At 40.0% G+C, this 25743-nt stretch overlaps 1 protein-coding gene and 1 pseudogene across 1 annotated transcript in view; one reads left to right on the top strand and one right to left on the bottom strand.

The window, feature by feature from the left end:
* Positions 1-25743, bottom strand: part of THSD7B (thrombospondin type 1 domain containing 7B) — an 848907-nt gene that overhangs the window by 607835 nt on the left and 215329 nt on the right. The window lies entirely within an intron of this gene.
* On the top strand, positions 819-19605 carry LOC118625503 (annotated as a pseudogene).

Below are 25743 nucleotides of genomic sequence, written 5' to 3'. Positions count from 1 at the left end.
CCGGACCGCAGGCCAACGCTCTAACTGCTGAGCCAAACTGGCCAGGGCTGTACCACAGCTTTTTAATCCATTCGTCTACTGATGGGCACTTGGGCTGTTTCCAGATCTTAGTGATTGTAAATAGTGCTGCTACAAAGATGAAGGTACATATATTCTTTCTGATTGGTGTTTTCTGCTTCATAGGGTATATTCCTAGAAGTGGGATCACTGGGTCAAATGGGAGATCAATTTTTAATTTTTTGAGGTGACACCATATTGTTTTCCATAGTGGCTGCACTTTCAAGCAAATGGAAAAGAAAAAAAATCTGGGGTAGCAATACTGATATCTGATATTATACAGGTTTAGTTGTACTGTTGTACCATTCACTGCTGCGCCGGATGAAGGAAACACAAATACTTCCACGTCTCTTCATCTCCAGGGTGACTTTGATGAGTAAGCCCTCCCTGCTCTCGAGAAACGGGAGCTAAGTTTTGTGTGGCGCGAGTTCAGGTTCTAAAATGTACAGGTCATCAAAGCCTAGTTTTGAAAGAAAACGGAAGTGGTGATGTTTAGGGAAGGGATAAAGACTCTGAGAGAAGCAGGAGGCCAAGAGGAGTTTCCCGAGATTAGAAAGAGACGCTTTAAAGTGGGAATAATGGTTCAGGAGTGATTCGGGTCAGCTCCTATTGCACTGACCGCACCCTTCAGGGAATTAAATATGGTACGTCCCAGGAGAATACAATTCATGTGGAGTTTCATGTCAGATATGGTATGTCAGAGGAGGTGGGTTCAGACGGCCTTGAGGTGTCCACCCTCACCAGTGGTTTCCCTCCCATCCATGGCGCTGAAGCACCAGGAAGCCACAGACACAATGGCGGTCTCAGTAGTCATCTGTGAACACATGAGTGATGACTACAGATGCTCCAACGTTCTGTATGAGACAGGAAGGGAGAAATCCCCAAGTCTAACTAAGTTGAAATTCCCAAAATTCCATCGGAGTCAATCAAAGTGAAAAAGTATATTGCTTCATAGCAATAAAGGCCACATTTCTCAGGTACCTGGTGCTGAACAAGGAACTGTCGCTCTCTACTGTAGTTATCATTAGTATGACTCTGTACCCCTGTTTGTGATATTCTCTGGGTACAGAACTGTGAGCAGCAGATGTGGTCACTGCTCCCCGGAGTCCTTCGTTTGTTTAATAAGGGAGATATGCATTTTAAAATCAGTTTTAATCTATGGTAGTGTTAAGATGCAGGGTGTATGCGATATAAGTGGATTAAAGGGAACAGAAGCCCTGGGGTCAAGAAAGGCCTGTAAGAGGAGATGTGAAGAGGAGCTCGGTGGAGAACAGCATTTTCAAAGTTCCAAGGACATGAAGAGAGAGCATGATGTCGGTAAGGAAATAAAAGATGTCTCGTTGGACTGGAGCATAGAAAGCAAGGGCAAAGTGGCTTAAAAGAGCTTGAGGGAGGCAGAGGACTGATCACAGAGGGCCCGTCTTTCTGAGTGACTCTGATGAACTGATCAGGGCCGTTCACAGTTGAGTCAGCACAGCCCTTGTAGTCATGACATGAACATCGGGCAAAGCCTCTAAGGAAGCAGACAAGGAAAGAGGCCAGTGCTGAGCAGCCTGGATGGGGAGGTCCAAAGGGGACCAGAGAAGCTTGGAGCAAAGCATGAAAGAACTAGATGTGGTGGGTATGCTTGTGTGGTGTGAGTGTGCAACTGGTAAATTAATGAGAACATTAAATGAAAATTAATTAGGAACTATAATCTATGTCGTCCTTACTAGATATGAAATATGGTGCTGTTATGAACTAAATGTTTGTGTCTCCCCAGAATTCATATGTTAAGGCCCTAACCCTCAATGTAATGGTTTTAATAGTTGGGGCCTTTGGGAGGTAATCAGAGTTAGATGAGGTCATAAGGATGGGATCTCTTTGATGGGATTAGTGACCCTAGAAGAAGAAATCAAAGATTATTGTCTCTCTCCGACTCCCAACTCCCATCCCCTTGCCACGTGAAGGTTTAGCCAGAAGGCAGCCGTCTCCTAGCCAGGACTAGGGCCCTCACCAGAGCCTGAACAACCATGTTGGCATCCTGATCTCACACTTCCCAACCTCCGGTCTTATGAGAAAGAAAATACTTGTTGTTTAAGCCACCCAGACTATGCATTTTTTAGAGCAGCCCAAGCCAACGAAGGCACCTAAATGTTTATGGACCAAAGCAAAGCGCTCCAGGACTGATAATACTGGCAAACTCTAAGCTGAGGGAACAGCCTTGAGCAAGCAGGCATGGCTTGAACACTGCGGAACAGCAGCAGCAGGAACTGTCAATCCTGGTCTGCAGGTGAGGGAACATGTCCTAAGCAATGGGCCCAGCGGCATGCATTTTCAGCACCACCAAGGAATGAGCAAGATCACACCAATACCCAATCACAAGACCATTCACAACGCATCTAGTCTGCACACGGATTTGCAGCCACACTGAACTGTGCTGGTAGGATCCATGGCCATGCAGGTAGTTGCGTGGGCCTCAGAATGTTGAGCACAGGGCTTGAATCCTGACGTGACCACATCCCAGCTGCACTGCTCTGGAAGAGCTATTGGCTCCTTTGAACTTCACTTTCTCACTAAGAAAACAGAGAAAATAACTTCTCTCAAGTTACTGGCAGAAACCCAGTCAACTGGTGCAAACTAAACAAGATGACTTGATTTTAAGGATGAGGACGATGACATGGAACCTGCTCACAGGACGGGCAGTCAGGTCTGCAGGGGAGGGAAGCAGAAAGTGGAAAGTACGTGGAAAGCAATCACTCTCTCAGTGGCTGCGGTTTTCTATCTCTGCTTATGTTTTCCTCCGCGTCGTTGCTTTCTCAGCATGAGCGTGACGGGCTGTGCCTCTCTGTGACCACAGGTTAACACTTAGTGACCAGCAGAGACTAACTCCTTTCTGTGAATATTAATTCCTAATTCCCAGAAGAGCACCTGGGTGGCCCAGCTCTGTCCCAGGGGCACCAAGTCACACACAGGAGCCTGGTCCCCAAAGCCTTCCTTGGGGGAGGGAGGGAGTGGGCTGGGGGAATCTTAAAGACAGGCACCCCATAAGGGAATTCTCTGCAGGGAAATCTCACAAAAGGCTGTGGTTAGAATTCAATGAATTGCTACATGTAGAGAAGCTAACACATAAAATAATCAATTTGTTATAAGCCCCTTACTGTACCCTCAGAAAGAACTTAGTAAATATTCATTTCATGCAGGGTTATCCTGACTGACTATAATGAATCTATTTGAATGGATATATAATTTGATATGTGAATTCTTCTCCACATGGGCATTTTTTAGGTAAGTCCATACCCCAGGAAGTTTATATCCAGTTACTATATTTGGAAATAATACAATTCACTTTACAATCTAGAAGAATTTATTTATGAGAAGTATCAGATAGGCCTATGCTTCAGAAATCCCTATGCAGTCTGCTAATGAGCAAACGAAAGCAGAAGAATGGCTATCGATCATAACTTAAGTGGAGTGAGCACTGGGAGACTGGAGACGCCGGCATGTGATGGTAGATGGCTGTAGTTATCCTACACTGCTCAAATGTCATTAAAAGGACCTTGACTTTGGTTCTCCAATGTTCAGTCATTACTCGAATGCCACATGAGTACTGAATGTACTGAACAAATAGACACACTGTGAATGACAAGTTGTATTCAAGCAGAGAAGAATTGGATGTGCAGGCTTTCCTCCCAGTGAGACCTGTGAACCTGCCCTTAAACAAAACCATCATCTTCTAGAAAGACATGTGTTAGATTTACCTGAATGGATGACCCTTTCCATGCATTCACCTCAAAGGACCGTGTTACCTTGTCACCAAAGATGATCAAGTTCAGTGTGGTCTTAACTAGTTATGTAACCACTTTTTGCATAAAGAGCTAACACGTAGGTGAGCCATATTGCTGAGTTGGAAGACCATTATTTAAATTGCTCTGACCCTCCAACTCTGATCACCTTAGACTTAAATCTTTCAGAAAAAGTAGTTCTAGAAACTCAGCTTCACCAGTTACCAGTTCCTGAAGCTCCATGACACTTGTTACACTTGAATTAAACATTAGGTTTGTTTAAAAAAATGAGTTTCCAAAGTGATTGACTGTTATGAAAACTATACCATTTGTTTTATCTATCACTTCTCTTGGTTAAGGGTGGTTGTTGGTGACATTTTGTGAATAAGATTGTTTATACTAGATTCAACCCATTACTGAATGAATGTCCTTATTCCAAATATTTGTTAGATGCTCTATGAAGTTGCAAAGGTGACCAAGGTAAGGTCTCTTTTTTCAAAGAATTTATAAAGTAGTTGACATAAAAAGATGTAAACCTTTCAGTAAACAACAGTGGCCTGAGTCATGGATGAAAATGACACTGATCAGACAGAAAAGATTTGGGATGTGACTTCTGAAGCAGCAAAGGAGGAACAGACTGCAGTCCAGAGAGCAGGCTCAGTGCAGGAGGTGAAGATGTAGTTGGGTCTTGGAGGACACATGAGATTCAAAGAAGGAGATTGTGGTGCCACACACGTGAACACAGGCGGACAGAGGACGCCCTTGCAGGAAACTGTGCAGTAGCTGGGGAGATAGAGGTTCCCACAAGGCAGCCCTTTCCAGCTGAGGCTGATTTTAACCCTCATGGGACATTTTCTTTTCTTTTTGTTTTAATTTAAATTTTACTTTTCAAGTATATTTTACATTCAATAATGTACTACTAGTGGCAGGTGTATAGGATAGTGGTTAGACAATCAAATACTTTACAAGGTGGTTGCCCCTCTGATATTTCAAGTACTCACCTGCACCATACATAGTTATTACAATGTTATTGACTATATTCCCTGTGCTGAACTTTACATCCAGTGACTATTTTGTGACTACCAATCTGTATTTCTTAATCCCTTCACCTTTTTCACCAAGCAACCCAGCCCTTCTCTTCTTTGTCAACCATTAGTCTGTAGTCTGTGTCTGAGTCAGTTTCTATTGTGTTTGTTCATTTACTTTGTTCTGTAGATTCCACTATAAGTGAAATCATATGGTATTGTCTTTCTCTGCCTGACTTATTTCACTTAGCATAATGCCCTCTTGATCCATCCATGCTGCTGCAAATTGTAAGATTTCATTCTTTTTTATGGCCAAGTAGTATTCCATCATGTAAATGTATCACAGAGTTTTTTGTCCACTCATCTATTAATAGGCACTTGGGTTGCTTCCATATCTTGGCTATTGTAAGTAATGCTGCATGAACATAGGGGTGCATATATCCCTTGAAATTCATGTTTTGATGTATACCCAGAAGTGCTATCATTGACCATAAGGCAGTTCCATTTTTAATTTTTTGAGGAACCGTCATACTCTTTTCCACGGTGGCTGCATCAATCTGCATTCCCACCAGCAGTGCAGGAGGGCTCCTTTTTCTCCATGTCCTCGCCAACACATTTGTTGATTTATTGATGATCGCCATTCTGACAGGCATGAGGTAATATCCCATTGCGTTTTTAATATCCATGTCTCTGCTTCAGGGGACATTTTCCATTACAGTAGCTGGAAAGGGAGTATTACTGGCATCTATCTAGAGATACAGGTCGGAGATGCTGTTGAACATCCTAGAATGTACAGAACAGCCCCCCACAACAAAACTATTCAACCCAAAATGTCAAAAGTGCCGAGGTAGACCCACTAAAACCTTAAAAATGATTTTAAGTAGCTCACTAAAGTTGCCCTCTTTATAACAACCAGGAGAAAAAAAAAATGTGGTGAGTTGTTTAGAAAACAAATAGAGTATAAATCCCCTTCTAAATTGTGAGGAAAACCCTCGTTATAGAGGTCCTCATATGCAGACTGGCTAGAGTAAGGCCACAGGTTTGATTCATTGCATGGTCAACATCTGCATTTGCAAGTGATAAGATCTACCCCAACCCCATTCCCTACTGTGGGTCTCAAGGGGAACCAGGTCAGAGAATGTAAATAGTTCAGCATCACTATTAGGAAAATGAATCAAAGTACAAGTTCTACTAATGAAAGATGAATAGCATCACCTTAATTATAATGTTAATCATGATAATGATTAAAAACTATGATGCTAATTACTTCCTGAGAAGCCTTTCTTTTCCACTCTCTATAAAATAGCCCCCTCCATGACTCTCATCTCATCTCACTGTATTTTTTTCATAGCACACACCCATTTACAATGATCAGAAATCAGAAGGTAATAGATGGTTAATAGAGGTGCCAATTCCTACTGACTGCCTGGCCCACTAGAGTGCGACCTCCATGAAGGCAGCCACTTACATATATTCTTTGCTGGATGTATTTCTGGATCTAGGAAGTTCTGACTGGGCTTTGCAAAGCAGGTGCTCATTAAATATCTACTGAATGACTAAATGACAATCACTAACATTACTATAGTTCTTGTTATTACAAAACACTTTCATACCTTTATTTGAGGAATAACAGGTACTGGCACTGTGGCCGAGAGGGCTGATCAATGGAAATGCGATTATAACCAAGTGTGATGAGTATTCCAACACAGACTGCTGAGAGTCAGCTGGAAGGGCAGAGCAGAGACCCCCTAACAGTGGCAAGGAGGTAGATATAACTGTTCTTTCAATTTCATCAGTGAGAAAACAGCAGGTCAGAGAACTTAGCAGATATGTCCCAAGTCACGTAGTTGAAAAGTGAAAATAAGATTCCTGTAAATATAGGCTGACCCTAGACATGGAGATTAACAGAGGTTACCAGTCTGAAGTACATGCGTAACTGAAGTAGGAGCTCCACGTTCACTCAGCTGCTGTCTTCCACCCCTGCCAAAGTGAGTGTGCCTGTATGTGGCTCTGTACCTGACTGGAAGGTGCTACACGACTCCTCAGCAAAGGGACTAACTGTCTGCACAGTGAGAGGACCTGCAGTCTGCCGGCACTACACAGCTACAGGTCCTCAACGGAGGCGTGGGGAGGCGTGGGGTGGCGTGGGGAGCAGGTGGAGAAGAGAAAGTCACTCACATTTCTTCAGAGTTGCATAGAGAATTGGGGTTGGGAGGTCAGAGCTATTTTACCACCCTGATATGACTAAGTGACACTTCCAGAATCTGTCAAACCCAGAACTAATTGCTGCGTTCACCGGTAAAGATGTTATTGTTTTATGCAGCATCAATAACTGCACTTATTTATTCAGAAAATATTTACTAAATGTCAGCGATATGCCAGACATGAAGCTAGTCTTCATGTGGAGACTGGGGATCTGGAAAATAGAGGATAGAGGCCAGAGAAGCTGCTAAACAACCTACAATGCCCAGAACAGCCCCCACACATAGAATCGTCTGGTTGGAGTGTGAGTGCTGCCAACGTAGAAAAGTCCTGGTGTAGACCTAAATACCGAAAGAAAGAATCCCTGCCTTCAAGGACTCAAGGCATGCAAATAATGACAACCCAGCATGACCAGCCCCAGAGCCTACAATAGCTAGGATGCCGCAGGGGCACAAGGAAGGCAGACCTTTGCCCCACTGGTGAGCGTCACCAGCAAAGCATGGCTCTCTACCCTTGCTTACTGATAATCACCCCCATTTCTATGTTATAATTCATCTGTGTTTTTAAGACTGGTGCCAGATATCACATCAATGATTTTTAACTTACTCTGTTCCTTTCTATCTGCAGAAAAACAAACAAAACCCACATGGCATTTTAGGTGTAGAGACTGTCAGAAGCATTTTCGTGTCAACATTCAAAGAACAAACTAAACTGCTATTTCGAATAACAGATTGCACTGTACTTTGTACATGAATTTGGAACAAAAGACTTTAGTTCAAAAATGAAAGAATGAAAGGAGACCACTTAAGGTCACTTAATTGGCATTGGTTGACAATAGGTAAAATTTATGAATTATCGCTAACTCCTTCATAAACAATGATATTTTATTATGACTCTCCTCATTTATGTGAAACAGAATATTTGAATCGTGACGTCCATGCAAAGACAAGGGTTTCAATAAGATAGGCTCTTATAAAAAAATTAGAATTTTATGTCATAACATTAGAAACACACACACACACACTCTCACTACAGAAATCAATCACATAAAACAAGAGAGCACAGTCAATATTCTGAGAGAATTTACTTCCATCTGGTTAAGTAAAGAAATGCACCAAGCACTTTGGGTTGTTAATTAGGTCCTAAGTTCAGTTTCATTAACAGCTAATGAAAACATTTTACAAGATCACATCTGAAGACACACTGTACCCCTTCGGCTGAATGATTTATTTTATAGTTCCCCTTAGTTAAATTTCCTTCTTATTTTTTTTAACTTTTTCAAAATGAGGCTTCTTAAAATAATTTGTTTCTAAGTGTTCAATTTGCTGTCTGCCAAAGGACATTAGATGCACTTCCGCCCACTCTCCTATTATTACATCATTAAACAAGGCTTACCTCTGGAGACAGAGAAGTTTTGCAAATAGGTAAATTGCAAATCAAAATTTGGACCCAGTATATTTTCCTGATCCAGTCCAAATTAGGACACAGTCTTTTTCTGATAATATAAGACTTATTCATGCTTTTGTTAGGAGAATAGATTAGATATAAAACCATTAAATCTTATTGCATTAACATCATATAAAACTTACCTGGTTATCTGAACCTTCCAAGTAATTGTTGCTGAAACCAAGCCGACTAACATCAACCATGCTCAGAAAAGCAGTCCACATATCATTTAATATTCTATGATGGATATTTGTTTCAAAGATATTTAAAAAATAATAATGATAATATCAATTGGCCTGAAAGGTAAGTGGTATTTAGGTGGTTCATAGTTAAATAAAAAAGATTTCGGAGCTAATGAGTTTATCATAGAGAGTTCTTTGTCCAAGTTTTTCGTTGGTAATATGATCACTGTTGGTAATTGCGTTAATCACTGTTGGTAATTACCTTAATTTCTGCTTTACGTTACCACCAACATGGCACAAGAGTGTCTCTTTGCAATTTTTATCTCTCAGTGCTGTACCTTTGCCACAATTAATGGTCCAATGTAGAATTCAAGGTCTGATCAGGTCAAAAATTTCATTCATCTTTTGTTGATGCACAGTTTACAAGCAATCTTGCATGAACTTGTACTTTTGTTGTGAGTATTTATTCCCTGACAGGGACATGTATCAGACTAGGCTCCTCTGATCTGTCCCAGAAAGCTCCCGCCTTCCTTTCTCCATTAGACGGTCCTATATCCCTATTGGATGTTAACGTGATTCCAATCCACAAGACACTTTTAATTGCTGAAATGCTTCACAGTATAATTTAAATAGACATTGTAGTCATTTATCTTTACTCAGATGTAATATAAGCTGCCCACAAAGTCTTCCCTTAAAGAGACAAATGTCTGATTTAACTAGGATTTCCTTCCCTACTGCCCATTTTACCTCATGAACATGTGCCCCTTAGAACTGAGACAGCCCGCACACCCGCACTCAGGACAGTCAGTCCGCATGCCGGTTTCCACCATCTGTGCCATAAACAATGGGACAGAACATTATAAAGTCACCCTGATAGATTGAAATATTATATCATCAAAGCTAACAGGACCCTAACATTAATTTGCTTGTCATCTACATAGCTAGGAAGAAAATGTTTTGTACAATAGTAATTTGAGTAAAACTTACAATATTTTATGGAAAATCCTCTTTACATTGTTTATATTCTAGTCTTTGAAATCACTGTTTCATACAGTCCATGAATGCTGGTTCAAAAATATTTAAATCCATAAGGTAAAATAATGTTTTGTAACTATGTAGCTATAGGGAACATGGAAGACTAGATGAACCAAAATTTGCAAAATGTAAAATTGTCAACAAATATGAAATGAGATGTACAATATTAAAGTAATTCATATTTGTTCCATGGGTATTAACCTGCACTGAGATAAATATTTATTTATTTTTTAATCTTCACCTGAGGACATTTCTGCATTTATCTTCAGATAGAGAGGGAGAGAGAGAGGGAGGAACACAGAGAGAGAAACATTGATGTGAGAGAGACACACTGAGTGGCTGCCACCCACACGACCCCAACTGGGGCCAGGGACAAACTGCAACCGAGGTATGTGCCCTTAGCAGGACCTGAATCCGGGACTCTCTGGTCCAAGGGCCAATGCTCTAACCGCTGAGCCAAACCAGCCCGGGCATAAATATTTAATTTTTAAGTTATGTCCTGCTTATTTCTAAAAGGATTTGAGAGAGTTGGTTGTTTTCTCTCTCAGCATTGATGCTGGAGGGTGGGTGCTGAGTATGACAGGGACTCACCATTCAAACCAGGATTACGGGTGGAGTTCTTCAGCTTCCTTTACACAACGCCCAGCCCACATCACAATCATGCTTCTCACACACACCCCGCATTTATTCCTTAAACAACCCAGATGGAAATTCAGTTTACACATTTTTGGAGACAGTTCTTACTGCTTTAGTGTTTAAAGATATGGCAATGTTTCTCTATTTAATATCACTAGCTTGAAATCTTTCTTCTTAATAATTTTAAAAAGATGGAAAGTTCATTATTTATTGTAAATATGTACATAACACACACATAAATATATGCACACACATAAAATCTCAAGCGAGTTCTCTCTCCATTCAGGTGACATCCAAACACTGTAATATGGTTAATACATTATTAGATTCAATTCTAAGGCAGAGACAAAAATAAAATCTTTAGAAGGTGGGCCCGGAAAGTGTTGCACAGTGGATTGAGCCTTGGCCCATGGACTGTGTTGCACAGTGGATTGAGCCTTGGCCCATGGACTGAGAGGTCCCGCCCGGTTCAATTCCCCATCAGGGCACATGCCCAGGTTGTGGGCTCCATACCCAATAGGGGGTGTCCAGGAGGCCGCCAATCAATGTTTCTCTCTTATATCAATGTTTCTATCTCTCTCTCCTTTCCTCTCTTGCTAAAAAAATTCAATAAAAACAATATATATTAAAATCTCTAGAAGGTGAAACTTTAGTTAATAACATAACATGATTGTACCATTTGAACTATATACAACATAATCTAAAAAAAATAGCTTTTCTTCCTCTTCTCTGTATGATGCAAAACCTAGATTGTGGGTCTACAATAGACGACAAATTAATTGCCTGACTTGAAGTTCATGAAACTTGGCACCTGCAGAGGTAACTATGACATGGAGTAGTTAACAACATAGGTAAACAATTGCCTCTATTAAGCTAGCTCAGTTTCTACCTACAGTAATGCCAACACAAGTTTCTGGTCTCTGAGAATTGTGACATCTCACAGCTGAACTGATGTGAAAAGTCACCAAGTGCCAGTGCCCCAAAGTAAAGCACGGGGAGTTTCACTGATGGCAAAGCAAAGCTATTACCCTAGGGAACGAAGACAGCAGATGACATTTTCTGCATCACACCCTACATTTCTTTTCCTTAGGGAACTCACACATTGAACCACAGACATACTTTGCAGCAGATTTCAGAATCTGTCACCTCCACCGACTGACTTGCTAGTAAATATCTGTTGGCTCAAGAGAAAAATTAGTGGTAAAATAAATTGGTTGAGTACTGAAATAACATTTTCTTTTAAAAAGCCTGAAAATTGGTCACCAAGAGGGTGACCTGGGTTGTTCCTGCTTTTGGTCCTCACAGTAAGAACAATGAATGACTTTTCAAGAACGAGACACCAGAGATGATCCACCTGGTGGGACTGAAGCACCCCCTGCACCACAGAGACTAGGGAAGACTGCACTAGAAGGGTAGGAGGAGCGGGGCCTGTGGGTTGACTGCACTGCCCCTCTTCCAGACCAAAGCAGCACCACAAGGAGAGGTCTCCCTGAGCCTCCAGTAGGGAAAGAGAATGCAGGAGGAACAACTAATACCCCCAGAGTTGTGGGTAGCTTTGCAGGAGCCCTTACTCTGATCTTACACCACTGAGATTACAAGGGACTGTGGGGGACTCAACCATCTGAAATCGACAGGTGGAGAAGGGAGGAGGAGCTGGCAATAACCAGCACACAGATCTTGGAAGACCACATTCATACCTGCAGTGTCCAAGTAGTAATCCCAACCAGTGTCTTTGCTTATCTACAGAACCAAGGTGGGGGCACACTCTGGCCAGGGAACCCAGTGTGGTGAAGATCTTCCTGAATTGGATCCTCAAAGAAAGTATTGCTGACTCTGAAGCCCAGGTTGCCCACACTCAGGCAAGGGAAACCTGACATAGCCCTACCCTCTGGAGAGTGTCTTTTGGCTGTTGACAACTCCTGGAAGTGGTGAGGGCCAGCAGCATTTGATAATTTGCAAAGGAAGTCCAGTGTCCCTGTTCAGTCAGGGAACTTGGGGTAAATGTTGGCTTGAGTCAAGACAGCAAAGAGATGCACTGGCTTTGGAGCTACTTTTTCACCTGTGCCTCAGGAGGAACTCGAATTCATAGCCCTGCTCATTGCTGAATACGGCCTTCCTTGTTCCCAACCAGGGAACCGAGCCTGAGCATCCAGGAAGCTGCACGGCCCTTGCAACAGCCCTACATACAGCGGCACTTGAACTGAGAACACCATTGATTCTCTCCTCTGCAGAGCATCACTGCTGGCCTCGCCTAACCAGAGGATTCAGTGCACAATCTGGCTTAATTCGGGTTCCCAAACATTGAGCTACACAGTCCCTGGGTCCAATCCTGATGTCGTACCAGGGCAGGGAAGCCAATTGATAACCATCCACAACTGAATATAATATCCAGTCCGGACTCTCTAGTAAGCCTGACCAGAGAGTCCAGGCACCTTCAAGTGTCAACCTACAGCCTCACTTGAGTAGGAAGCCATGCCAGCAGTTATACCCAGCTGTTCCAGCCAGTGGCACCCCACCCCATCCCCATTCTCAGAGCTCAAACAGGTGCCTTGCCCCAAAATAGAGCATAATAGCAGGCCCACGTGCCACAGGACATTTTTAGCAGAAACATCCAGAACTCAAGCTTGCCAAGGAAAACTTATAAAGTCTAGAAGAGAAGCCCAATTACTCAAATATGAAGATTTCAATGTAAAGAATCAAGGATAATAAAAAATCAGGTAAATATGACACCACTAAAAGACATTAGGAAAGCTCCAATAACTGACCCTAAAGAAATGGAGGTCTATGAACTGTCAGACAGAGAAGTTAGAGTAATCTTCTTAAGGAATTTTAGTGACCTCCAAGAAAAGCACAGACAGACAGACAACTAAATCACATTAAGAAAACAATGCATGCAAAAACAAACAAGCAAAACAACAACAACAAACATAAGGAAATAGCAACCATCAAAAAAAAAAAAAAATCCTAGAGCTGAAAAATACAATAACTGAACTAAAGAATTACGTGGAACTTCAAGGTAGACTCAACCATGCAGAACGAAGAATCAGTGCCTTAGAGTATAGGATGTTGAAAATTACCCAGTCAGAGGAACAAAAAGAAAAAAGAGTTAAGAAAGCCTACAGGGATTGTGAAAAGTAACAATAGTTGCATTATGGGAATTTCAGAAGGAGAGGAGAAAGAAAAAGGGACAGAAAGTATATTTAAAGCAATAATTGCTGAAAACTTCCCAAACAGAGAGAGATAAATGGACATACATATCCATGAGGTCCAATGGACTCCAAATGGTTTGAACCTGAATAGGACACACTAAGACACATAACTAAATTGTCAAAAGTCAAAGACAAAAAAGAATTTTAAGAGCAGCAAGAGAAAAGAGAGAAGTTACACACCAGGGAACCCCCATTAAACTATTGGCAAATTTCTCAACAAATTTCATCCAGCCAAGAACTCTATGCCTAGCAAAGCTGTTCTTTAGACTAAAAGAGGAATATAAGCCTACCACAAAAAAAAACAAAAGCTGAAGAAGTTCATTACTGCCTTATAAGAAATTCTAAAGGGAGTTCTTTGAGTTAAAGAAAAAGAATGCCAATTAATATAATCAAAATATAAAAAGATACTATAGTTTCACTGGTGATGATGAATATATAGTCATAGATTCTGCAATATGGTAATAGTGGAGCATAATTCACTTAAAATTCTAGTTAAATTTTTTAAAAGTGTAGTAAGTAACAATAACTATAATACTTTGTTATTAGTTACACAATATAAAATAAAACATGTAGATTGTGACAGAAATAACCTAAAATATGAGGGGGAGGAGTAAAAGTATAAAGTTTATTGATCTATTGAAGGTAAATTGTTACCAGTTTAAAATAGGGTGTTATAATTCTAAGATATTTTATGTAAGCTTCATGATAACACAAGGGAAAGTCCTGTGGTAATTACACAAAATACATGATAAAGAAGTCAAAGTATACTAATACCAAAAGACATCAAAACACACACACACGCATACACACACAGCAGGATGAAAAACAAGGAACAAAACAACCAGAACACAATTAACAAAATGGCAATAGCAAATCCTTACCTAATAATTATTATTTTAAACAAAAACAGATTAAATTATCTAAACAAAAGACACAGAATGACTGAATGGATTAAAAAAAACAAGATCTAATAATATGCTGCCTACAGGAGACTCACTTTACCCTAATGACACACAGAGATTGAGAATGAAGACATGAAAAAAAACATTTCAAGCAAATGGTAACCAAAACAAAACAAAGAAACAAAAAACCCATGGAGTGGTTATATCAGACAAAATAAACTTTAAACTATAAATGGTACAAAGAGACAAAGAAGATCATTATATAATGATAAAGGGGCTATTATAATACATCAAGGAAATACAATAATTGAAAATATTTATGAACCCAACATTGAAGCACCTAAATATTTAAAGTAAAAACTAACAGAGCAAAAATAAAAATAAACAGTAGCACAACAATAGTTGGGGACTTAAATACTCTGTTCTCAACAATGGGTAGATCATCCAGACAGAATCAATAAGGAAACAGGGTATTTAAACAACACTATAGATCAAATAAATGTAGCAGACATAAAAAGAACAGTCCATTCAAGAGCAGCAGAATTCACATTCTTCTCAAGTGCACATAGAACATTTTCTAGACTAGGCCATATATTAGGCTGCCAAACAAGTCTTAGCAAATTCAAGACGATTAAAATCAAACCAAGTATCCTCCCTGACCACAATGGCATGACACTAGATTAAAAAACAAAACAAAACAAAACACTAAAATATTTACAAACACATGGAAATTAAATAACATTATCCTGAACAATCAATGGATCCAAGAAGAAATTTACTTAAGGAAATTGAAGAAAGTTTGTTGAGACTAACAAAAATGGAAACACAACATAATAGAATCCATGGAATGCAACAAAAGCAGTTCTAAGAGGGGAGTTCATAGCAATAAACACCTATATTAAGAAGCAAGAAAGACCCCAAATAAACAACCTAACTCTACATCTTAAGGAATTAAAGAACAAAGTCAGTAGAAAAAAAAGAAATAATAAAAATTAAAGAAGAGATTAAAAAACAAATAGCATAAAAACAATACAAATGATTAATCAAACTAAAAGTTGGTTCTTTGAAATGATAACCAAACTTGACAAACCCTTAGCTACACTAACCAAAGAAAACAGAAAAAGCAAATAAACAAATAAAAAAACCAAATCAGCCCTGGCAGGTTTGGCTCAGCGGGTAGAGCGTCGGCCTGCGGTCCAGAGAGATCCGGGTTTAGTTCCCGCTAAGGTCATGTACCTCGGTTGCAGTTCGTCCCTAGCCCTAGCCCTGGTTGATGGAGCAGGTGGCAGCCACTCGATGTGTCCCTTTCACGTTGATGTCTCTCTCTCTCTCTCTCTCTCTTTCTCTCCCTCTTCTCTCCCTCACCCTCTATCTGAACAAAAAATGGGAAAAAATGTCCTCAGATGAGGATAAAAACAAAAAACAAATCAACAAAGTTATAAATATATGCCAACAAATTGGACAACTTAGAAAAAAATAGAAAAAATTTTAGAAACAAACCACCTATCAAAATTGAATCAGGAAGAAAAAAGAAAACCCAATTATATTAATTATAGTAAATATATTGAATCATTAATCTGATCTCTCCCAACAAAGAATAGCTCAGAATGAGATGTTTTATCAAACATTGAAATAAGAATTAACACCAACCCTTCTCAAAGTCTTCCAAAAAACTAAAGAGGAGGGAATATCTCCAAAGTCATTTTATGAGGCCAGCATTATCTGATACCAAAGACTAGGAAAGGGCGCTATTAGAAAAGAACACTACAGGCCAATATCCCTGATTAATATGATGTAAAAATTCTCAATAAAATACTAGCAAACCAAATTCAGCAGCACATTAAAAAGATCATGGACTATGACCAAGTGAGATTTATCTCTGGGATGCAAAGATCGTACAACATGATACAAGACATTAATATAATGGGGGGGGGGAGAATTATATGATCATCTCAATTAATAGAGAAAAATTATTTGACAAAATTCAACAGTTATTCATGATAAAAACTTCTAGCAACTTACACGTAAAAGGAACATATCTCAACATAAAGGGTGGCCCCTTTTCCCGTTCCTAGTCACCATAGTACTAGAAGTCCTAGCTAGAGCATTCAGGCAAGAAATACAAATCATGGGTGTCAGAACTGGAAAGAACGAAGTAAAACTGTCTCTTTTTGCAGACTGTATGATTTTATATAGGGAAAATCCTAAAGAGTCAACCAAAAAACTGTTAGATTTAATTAACAAATTTGGTAAAATTGCAGGATATAAAATTAACATACAAAAATCAGTAGCATTTCTATACACTAACAATACATTTTTTTGCAAAAGAAACTGATCCCATTTATATTGCATCTAAAACAAAACAAGATACTTAAATTTAACTGAAGTGAATGATCACTATTCGAAATAAGACATTGAATCTACAGTCAGTGCAATCCTCATCAGGAATCTGATGGCATTTTTTATAGAAATAAATAACATACACTCCGAAATATGTATGGAACCACAAAAGACCATGAACAATCAAAGAAATCCTTAGAAAGAACAAAACAGGAAGCGTCACACTTTGATTTCAAGTTATACTAAAAAGGTATAGTCATCAAAAGAGTATCGTGCTGCCATAAAAACAGACAAATAGGGGAATGAAATAGAACTGAGATTCCAGAAAGAAACCCAAGTATATACAGTTTACTAATATTTGAAAGGGAAACCAAGAATAACTTAATGAAGAAAAGATAAGTCTTTTCAATAAATGATCCTGGGATAACTGGATATTCACATATAAAAGTGAAACTGGAACCATATCTTATACCACTCAAACATATTAACTCAAAATCAATTAGAGACTTAAATGTAAGACCTGAAACCATGAAAGTCCTAGAATAAAGCATAGGAATAAAGACTACTTGCCATGGGTCATAGTCATTATTTTTTAATATGATATCTAACAAAATAAAAATAAACAAGTAGAACTACATCAAACTAAAATGCTTTTACACAGCAAAGGAGACCAGCAACAAAATGAAAATCTACAAAATTGCCAGAAATATTTGCAAACCATATATTTGGTAGGGGTTAATATTCAAAATACATGTGGAACTCATACAACTTAATAGCAGCAAAAACAAACAAATAAAAAAAAATTTTTAAATGGGTAAAGGATCCGAATAGGCATGTCTCCAAAGTAGATATAAAAAAGCCAACATGAAAAGGTGCTCAGCATCACTAGTCATTAGGAAAATGCAAATTAAAGCCACAGTGAGAAATCTCGTGCCTGTTACAATGGTCAACATCAAATATGTAATTTTTCCCTGTGAAGTATTCTGTTCTTTGGTGTATTGCTGACTTCTTTTTCAAACCACGATAGGGGGCACATTGATAGACTTTAATAACATCCACCAACTCCTAAGTAAGCAATTGTTTTCTTAAGAAAAAAATATGATTTATAGAATACAGAGCTATAGAGTTTCTTCCAGGATAATGAGTACGAGAGAGAGAGAGAGAGAGAGAGAGAGAGAGAGAGTAATTTTACACAAAGCCATCTTTGAATTCTCATCATAATGACTTTTTCTTTTGAGTGATGACAAAAATAATTTCCTATAAAATTATCAATTAATGTTGGATTTTCAGAAGCTTCCCATCTTTCACAATTGAGACACCAAAGCAGGTTGTCACTGCAACACTTTCAGGAGGCAGCACTGAGGGGTGGGGAGGAGAAGGGCATCAGTGGACGAGGGTGGACAGGTTATGGTTTTGTGACTACAGCTCATTAAATCTCTATGATATTTTTCTTTTTTTTTTTAAAGCTTCAAGTTATTTTATTTTATTTTTTATCCTCACCCAAGAACATTTTTCCATTTTTTGTTCAGATAGAGTGGGAGGGAGAGAGAGAGAGAGAAACATCGACGTGAAAGGAGTGGCTGCCACCCGCATGACCCAACCATAGCCGGGGACAAACTGCAACCGAGGTACCTGCCCTTAGCGGGAACTGAACTCAGGTCTCTCTGGACCGCAGGCCGATGCTCTAACCACTGAGCAAAACCGGCCAGGGCTCTATGATATTTTTCATAACAAGAAGTAATGAGGGGCCTTGGCAATCCCTGGACTCCCTCGTGCTGCCTGTGTTCCTGCTGCTGCTCTCGCCGCAGGTTTTTGAAACATGAACCCTTCCCTCTCCTTGACTGCACTCTGCTTCAGAAGAGCCCCAGCAGCTGCCAAACCTGGTCACAGGTGAGCGGCACAATGGAACTAGTGGAAGGTAACACACAGGAAGCTATACCATGAGAATGAAAAAGAATGGAGGAGAGCAGTGTAGGAGAAGAATACAAAAACGATGGACCCGTACAATCAGAAACACGGCCAGGGCAAACATAGCTTCACCATAGCAATGGCTGCCTCTGGTGAAATGACCAGTGAAGAATTCAGGCCGGTGTAACATGGCCTTCGGAGCCAGAAGCACAGGAAGGGAAAAGTGTTCCAAGAACCTCCCTTTGCTGAGATCCCCCCACCTGTGGATTGGAGAGAGAAAGGCTGTGTACCTGCAGTGAGGGACCAGGGTCTGGGTGGTTCTTGTTGGACTTTTAGTGCAGATGTTCCAGAAAACTGGCAAACAAAACCCTGTGGGCTGCTCTCAGTCTCAAGGCAACGAGGGCTGCAGCGGTGGCCTAATGGACAATGCCTTCCGGGATGCTGAGGACAGCAAACCTGGACTCCGGGGAATCCTATCCGTATCATGAAGGGATGAATCCTGCCAAAGCAAGCCTGAGTTTCCTGCTGCCCATGACTCTGGCTTCAGGCACATCCATGAGCAGCAGGGGTCCCTTATGAAGGCAGTGGCATGTGTGGGGGCCATCTCTGTTGCTATAAATGTGAGCTGTAGACCTTTCCAGTTTTATCAAAAAGGCATTTATCATGAACCAGAATGCAGCAGCAAAGATCTGAACCATGGTGTTCTGGTGGCTGGCTCTGGCTTTGAAGGCGCAGAACTGAATAACAATAAGCATTGGATTGTCCAGAAAAGCTGGGGTGCAGCCCAGGGCATCGATGGCTTCATAAAAATGGCCAAAGCCTATAACCACCACTTTCGAATGACCACCGTGGCCAGCTACACCCTACTGTTTGAGAAGATAGCATTAAGAGAGGTGTAATTAAGAACAGATTATCAAATAGAAAAAAAAAAAAAATGGCGGCGGAGTGAACGGAGCTACACAGACCGTCTCCCAGAACCAAACTGGAATTACAACTATAACACAGACAAATCGACGGGAAAAACCAACAGAAAAGCAGCTTGGAGGACCATATAATGAGGGACACTGACTCCATCCCGGTAGGCTTGCGAAGGCGCGAGACGGGGGCTGGGAGCCCACGGTTGGCAGCTCGGCAGCCGCCTCAGCTGGGAGCAGCGCCCTTGGGTCACACTCCCAGGCGGCCCCACAGCGCAGAGCCGGGACAGAGGCTGAAACAGCCACAGCCACTCACCTTGGGCTCCGGCAGAGGGAGGGCAGACTGGACTGGAACTGTGTCGGGACACTCGGGGTTTGGAGGACCCTCAGAGCTTTGGCTGAGTGCAGCCACTCAGGACGGCGGCCACGATGCTCCTTCCCAGGGCTCTGGGGAGAGGCAGCAGCCCCTCCCTCGGAGATCCAATCCCACCCTGTGGGCCATTGAAGTGCTAATTGAGGCTCACTAACAACCATCATCTGCCCCACCCTCCTGAAAGCCCCTTGGCTGAGCACCAGAGGGAGTTTTTCAATCAACTGACAACCCAAAACTCATCAAGTAACCTAGACTGCTAGCCTCCAGGCAAAAAGCTAGAGGATAACAGTACCTTTCCAGGGCTTGCAACATTAACCAGGAAAGTAAGACTTGACAGTGGTGTTCAACGTGGGTCCTCCCTCGCTCATCTAAACACAGGAGAGGGAGCCACAAACAGCAGAACACCAACACCCACAGGGAGAACTTGACAAGCTCCAAAGCCCACAGTGATGGCCAAAATGGTGAAACAAAGAAACAGAAGCCAAATGAAAGAACAAGAGACCTCCACCGAAGATGAGATCAATGTGGAGCAATTAGGCATGTTAACAGAGCTAGAATTCAGAGCCATGATCTTGAGGAAGCTGAACAGCATGAGTAAGAACATAGAGACACTGAAAATAAGCCAATTGGAAATTAAAAACCAACAAGAAGAGATAAAAAATGACATATCAGAAATGAAAAACACATTGGAAGGTTTAAAAAGCAGAGTAGAGGAAGCTGAGGACAGGATCAGTGAATTAGAAGACAGGGTAGAAAAAATCAACCAATCAGAAAAACAAAAGGAAAAAACTATTAAAAAACAGGAAGACAGCTTAAGAGAACTATGGGACAACTGGAAACGTAATAATATTCACATCATAGGAGTCCCCAAAGAAGAAGAAAATGAGCAAGGGATAGAGAATATATTCAAAAAAATAGTGAGAGAAAACTTCCCTAATTTGGTGAAGGAAGAAGGCATTCAAGTTCAAGAAGCACAGAGAGTCCCAAGTAAGAAGAACCCAAACAGGCCCACACCAAGACACATAGTAATTAAAAGGAAACAAATTAAAGACAAAGAGAGAATCCTAAAAGCAGCAAGAGATAAGCAACAGGTTACCTACAAAGGGAACCCCATAAGGCTCTCAGCTGACTTCTCACAAGAAACACTACAGGCCAGAAGAGAATGGCATGAAGTAATCAAAGTCATGAAAAACAAGAATCTGAATCCAAGACTACTCTACCCAGCAAGGCTTTCATTCAAAATAGAAGATCAAATAAAGAGCTTCCCAGACAAAAAAAGGCTAAGGGAATACATTAGCACCAAACCAGCACTGCAAGAAATGTTAAAAGGACGGCTGTAATTTGCAGTAGAAATGGGAAGAAAAATAGAACCACACTAAACAAAAATGGCAATAAATAAGTACATATCAATAATCACCTTAAACGTAAATGGATTGGATGCTCCCATAAAAAGCCACAGAGAAGCTGATTGGATGAGAAAACATGACTCATCTATATGTTGTTTACAAGAGACCCACCTCTCAACAAAAGACTCACATAGGTTGAAAGTGAAGGGATGGAAAAAAATTTTCCAAGCAAATGGAAAGCAAAAAAAGCTGGGGTAGCAATTCTCATATCTGATAAAATAGATTTCAAAATGAAGACCATAACTAGAGACAAAGAAGGCCACTATATAATATTGAAAGGATCTATCCAACAGGAAGATATAATCTTGATAAACATATATGCACCCAATATAGGAGCACCAAAATATATTAAAAATCTTCTGGAGGACTTCTAAGGAGAAATCGACAACAATACAATCATAGCAGGGGACTTCAACACCCCATTGACAGCACTGGACAGATCCTCTAGGCAAAAAATTAGCAAGGAAACAGAGACTCTAAATGAAGCTCTAGACCAAATGGATTTAATAGATATCTACAGAGAATTACACCCCAAAACTACAGAATACACATTCTTCTCAAGTGCACATGGGACATTCTCAAAGATAGACCACATGATAGGACACAAACTAAATCTCTACAAGTTCAAGAAGATTGAAATCATATCAAGCATCTTCTCAGATCACAATGGCATGAAACTAGAAATCAATTGCAACAAGAACATGCAAAGACATTTCAACACATGGAGGCTAAATAGCATGTTATTAAACAATGAATGGGTCACCGAGGAGATCAAGGAAGAAATTAAAAACTTCATGGAAACCAATGAAAATGAACACACAACAACACAAAATCTATGGGATGCAGCGAAAGCAGTTCTGAGAGGGAAGTTCATAGCACTACAGGCCTACCTCAAAAAACAAGAAACATTTCTAAATGACTGTATAACCTCACAACTTAAAGAATTAGAAAGCAAACAAAAAGAAAACCCCAGAGCAAGTAGAAGGAAGGAAATAGTAAAGATCAGAGCAGAAATAAATGACATAGAGACCAAAAAAAAAAAACAATTCAAAGGATCAATGAAACAAAGAGCTGGTTTTTCGAAAAGATAAACAAGATTGATGGACTCTTAGCTAGACTCACCAAGAAACAAAGAGAGAGAACCCAAATACACAAAATCAGAAATGAAAGAGGAGAAGTAACAACCAACAGCAGGGAAATACAAAAGATCGTTAACAACTACTATGAACAACTATATGGCAACAAATTCGACAATCTCAGCGAAATGGACAAATTTCTAGAAACACACAGTCTCCCAAAACTATTCCCGGAAGAGATAGAAAACTTGAACAGACCAATAACAACTAAGGAAATTAAAGAGGTAATCAAGACTCTCCCAGCAAACAAAAGCCCAGGCCCAGATGGTTTCATGGGGGAGTTTTACCGAACATTCAAAAAAGAACTAACACCCATTCTCCTCAAACTATTTCAAAAAATTCAAGAAGAAGGAAGACTTCCAAACACGTTCTATGAGGCCAGCATAATTCTAATTCCAAAACCAGAAAAAGACACTACAAAGAAAGAGAACTACAGGCCAATATCCCTGATGAACATAGACGCCAAAATCCTGAACAAAATATTAGTAAATCAGATCCAGAAATACATCAAAAAAATTATTCACCATGACCAAGTGGGATTCATTCCAGGGATGCAAGGCTGGTACAATATTCGCAAATCAATAAACGTGATACACCACATAAACAAAATGAAGAATAAAAACCACATGATCATATCAATAGATGCTGAAAAAGCATTCGACAAAATCCAGCATCCATTTCTGATAAAAACGCTCAGCAATGTAGGAATAGAGGGATCATATCTCGACATAATAAAGGCCATATATGAAAGACCTACAGCCAACATCATACTCAATGAAAAGAAACTAAAAACATTTCCATTAAGAACAGGAACAAGACAAGGATGTCCACTTTCGCCACTCTTATTTAACATTGTACTGGAAGTCATAGCCACAGCAAACAGACATGAAGAAAAAATAAAAGGGATCCAAATTGGAAAGGAGGAAGTGAAACTGTCATTATTTGCAGATGACATGATATTATACATAGAAAACCCTAAAGACTCCATCAAAAATCTATTAGACTTAATAAATGACTTTGGCAAAGTAGCAGGATACAAAATTAACGTCAAGAAATCGACGGCATTCTTGTACATCAATGATGAACTCACAGAAAGAGAAACTGAAAAAACAATCCCCTTTACCATCGCGCCAAAAAAATTACGATACCTAGGAATAAACTTAACCAAAGAAGTAAAGGACCTACTTGCAGAAAACTACAGGTCATTGAAAAAAGAAATAGAGGAAGATATAAAAAAGTGGAAGCACATACCCTGTTCATGGATTGGAAGAATTAACATCATTAAAATGTCCATACTACCCAAAGCAATCTATAGATTCAATGCAATCCCCATCAAAATACCAACGACATATTTCATAGAACTAGAACAAACACTTCAAAAGTTCATATGGAACCAAAAAAGACCCCGAATAGCCACAGCAATCTTGAAAAAGAAGAACAAAGTAGGTTGGATCACAATACCAGATATCAGGTTATACTACAAAGCGACTGTAACCAAAACAGCCTGGTACTGGCACAAGAACAGGCATATAGACCAGTGGAACAGAACCGAAAACCCAGAAATGGACCCAAGGCAATACGCTCAATTAATATTTGACAAAGGTGGCAAGAGCATACAGTGGAGTAAAGACAGCCTCTTTAATAAATGGTGTTGGGAAAATTGGACAGCTACATGCAAAGAAATGAAACTCGACCATCAACTTACACCATACACAAAAATAAACTCAAAATGGATAAAAGACTTAAATGTGACCCGTGAATCCATAAAAATTCTAGAAGAAAATGTAGGCAACAAAATTTCGGACATCATACGGAGCAGAATTTTCACTGATACATCACCTAAGGCAACAGAAATAAAGGACAAAATGAACACATGGGACTACATCAAACTAAAAAGCTTCTGCACAGCAAAAGAAACAATCATCAAAATGGAAAGGCAACCCACTGTATGGGAGAACATCATTGCCAATGATGTATCAGATAAGTGGTTAATTTCCAATATATATAGAGTGCTCATACAACTCCACAAAAGGAAGACAAAGAACCCAATTAAAAAATGGGCAGAGGAGCTGAATAGACACGTCACCAAACAGGACATACAAATGGCCAAAAGACATATGAAGAAATGCTCAACATCACTAATCATCAGAGAGATGCAAATTAAAACAACAATGAGGTATCACCTCACACCTGTCAGAATGGCCGCCATCAACAAATCATCAAACAACAAGTGTTGGCGAGGGTGTGGAGAAAACGGGACTCTAATACACTGCTGGTGGGAATGCAGACTGGTGTAGCCGCTATGGAAAACAATATGGTGCTACCTCAAAAAATTAAAAATTGAACTTCCATTTGACCCAGTGATCCCACTGCTGGGAATATACCCTAAGAAGCCTGAAACACCAATCAGGAAGAATATATGTACCCCCATGTTCATAGCAGCACTATTTACAATAGCTAAGATCTGGAAACAGCCCAAGTGTCCACCAGTAGACGAATGGATAAAAAAGCTGTGGTACATATACACAATGGAGTACTATGCAGCGGTAAGAAAGAAAGATCTCTTATGCTTTGAGACGACATGAAGGGACCTGGAAAGTATTATCCTAAGTGAAAGAAGCCAAGCAGAAAAAGACAAATACCACATGATCTCACTTATATACGGAATATAATGAACATAACAGTCTGAGGAATACAGTAGACCCAGAGACATGGAAGTAGGGCACAGACTGACATCCCTCAGAAGAGGGGATGGGGGGGGTGGGGGGGGTGGGAAGAGATAAACCACAGAACTTATATGCATGTATGCATGACCAATGGACATGGACAACTAAACCGGGGATGGGGTGGAGGGGGGGTGGGGTGGGGGGTGCCAATGGGGTAAAAAGGTAAAATATCTGTAACAAAAAAATAAATAAAAATTCATAAAAAAAAAAAAAAAGAACAGATTATCCATAGGGGAAAATTTAACTTATAACTGACCAGACCTCATTGCGTGGGATAAAACACTGGGATCACTGAAGATCTATGCTGTGATTTGAATTGTGTGACATTTTACACTAGTAAATGTTACCACTCATTTAATTATTTGTACAGACAATTTTTTATGATTGACTCTCCTAGAATTTTTAAATTTCGTTGTTCTAAAATGATGTACAAAGCTTCATCTTTTAAAATAAAACTTAATTTCAGAGTAAAGAGAAAAAGT

This window comes from Molossus molossus, unplaced genomic scaffold (assembly GCF_014108415.1).
Source record: "Molossus molossus isolate mMolMol1 unplaced genomic scaffold, mMolMol1.p scaffold_m16_p_11, whole genome shotgun sequence".
NCBI classification, from domain to species: Eukaryota; Metazoa; Chordata; class Mammalia; order Chiroptera; family Molossidae; genus Molossus; species Molossus molossus.
Note: the sequence above shows the minus strand (reverse complement) of the source record. Positions and strands in the feature narration are given on the sequence as shown.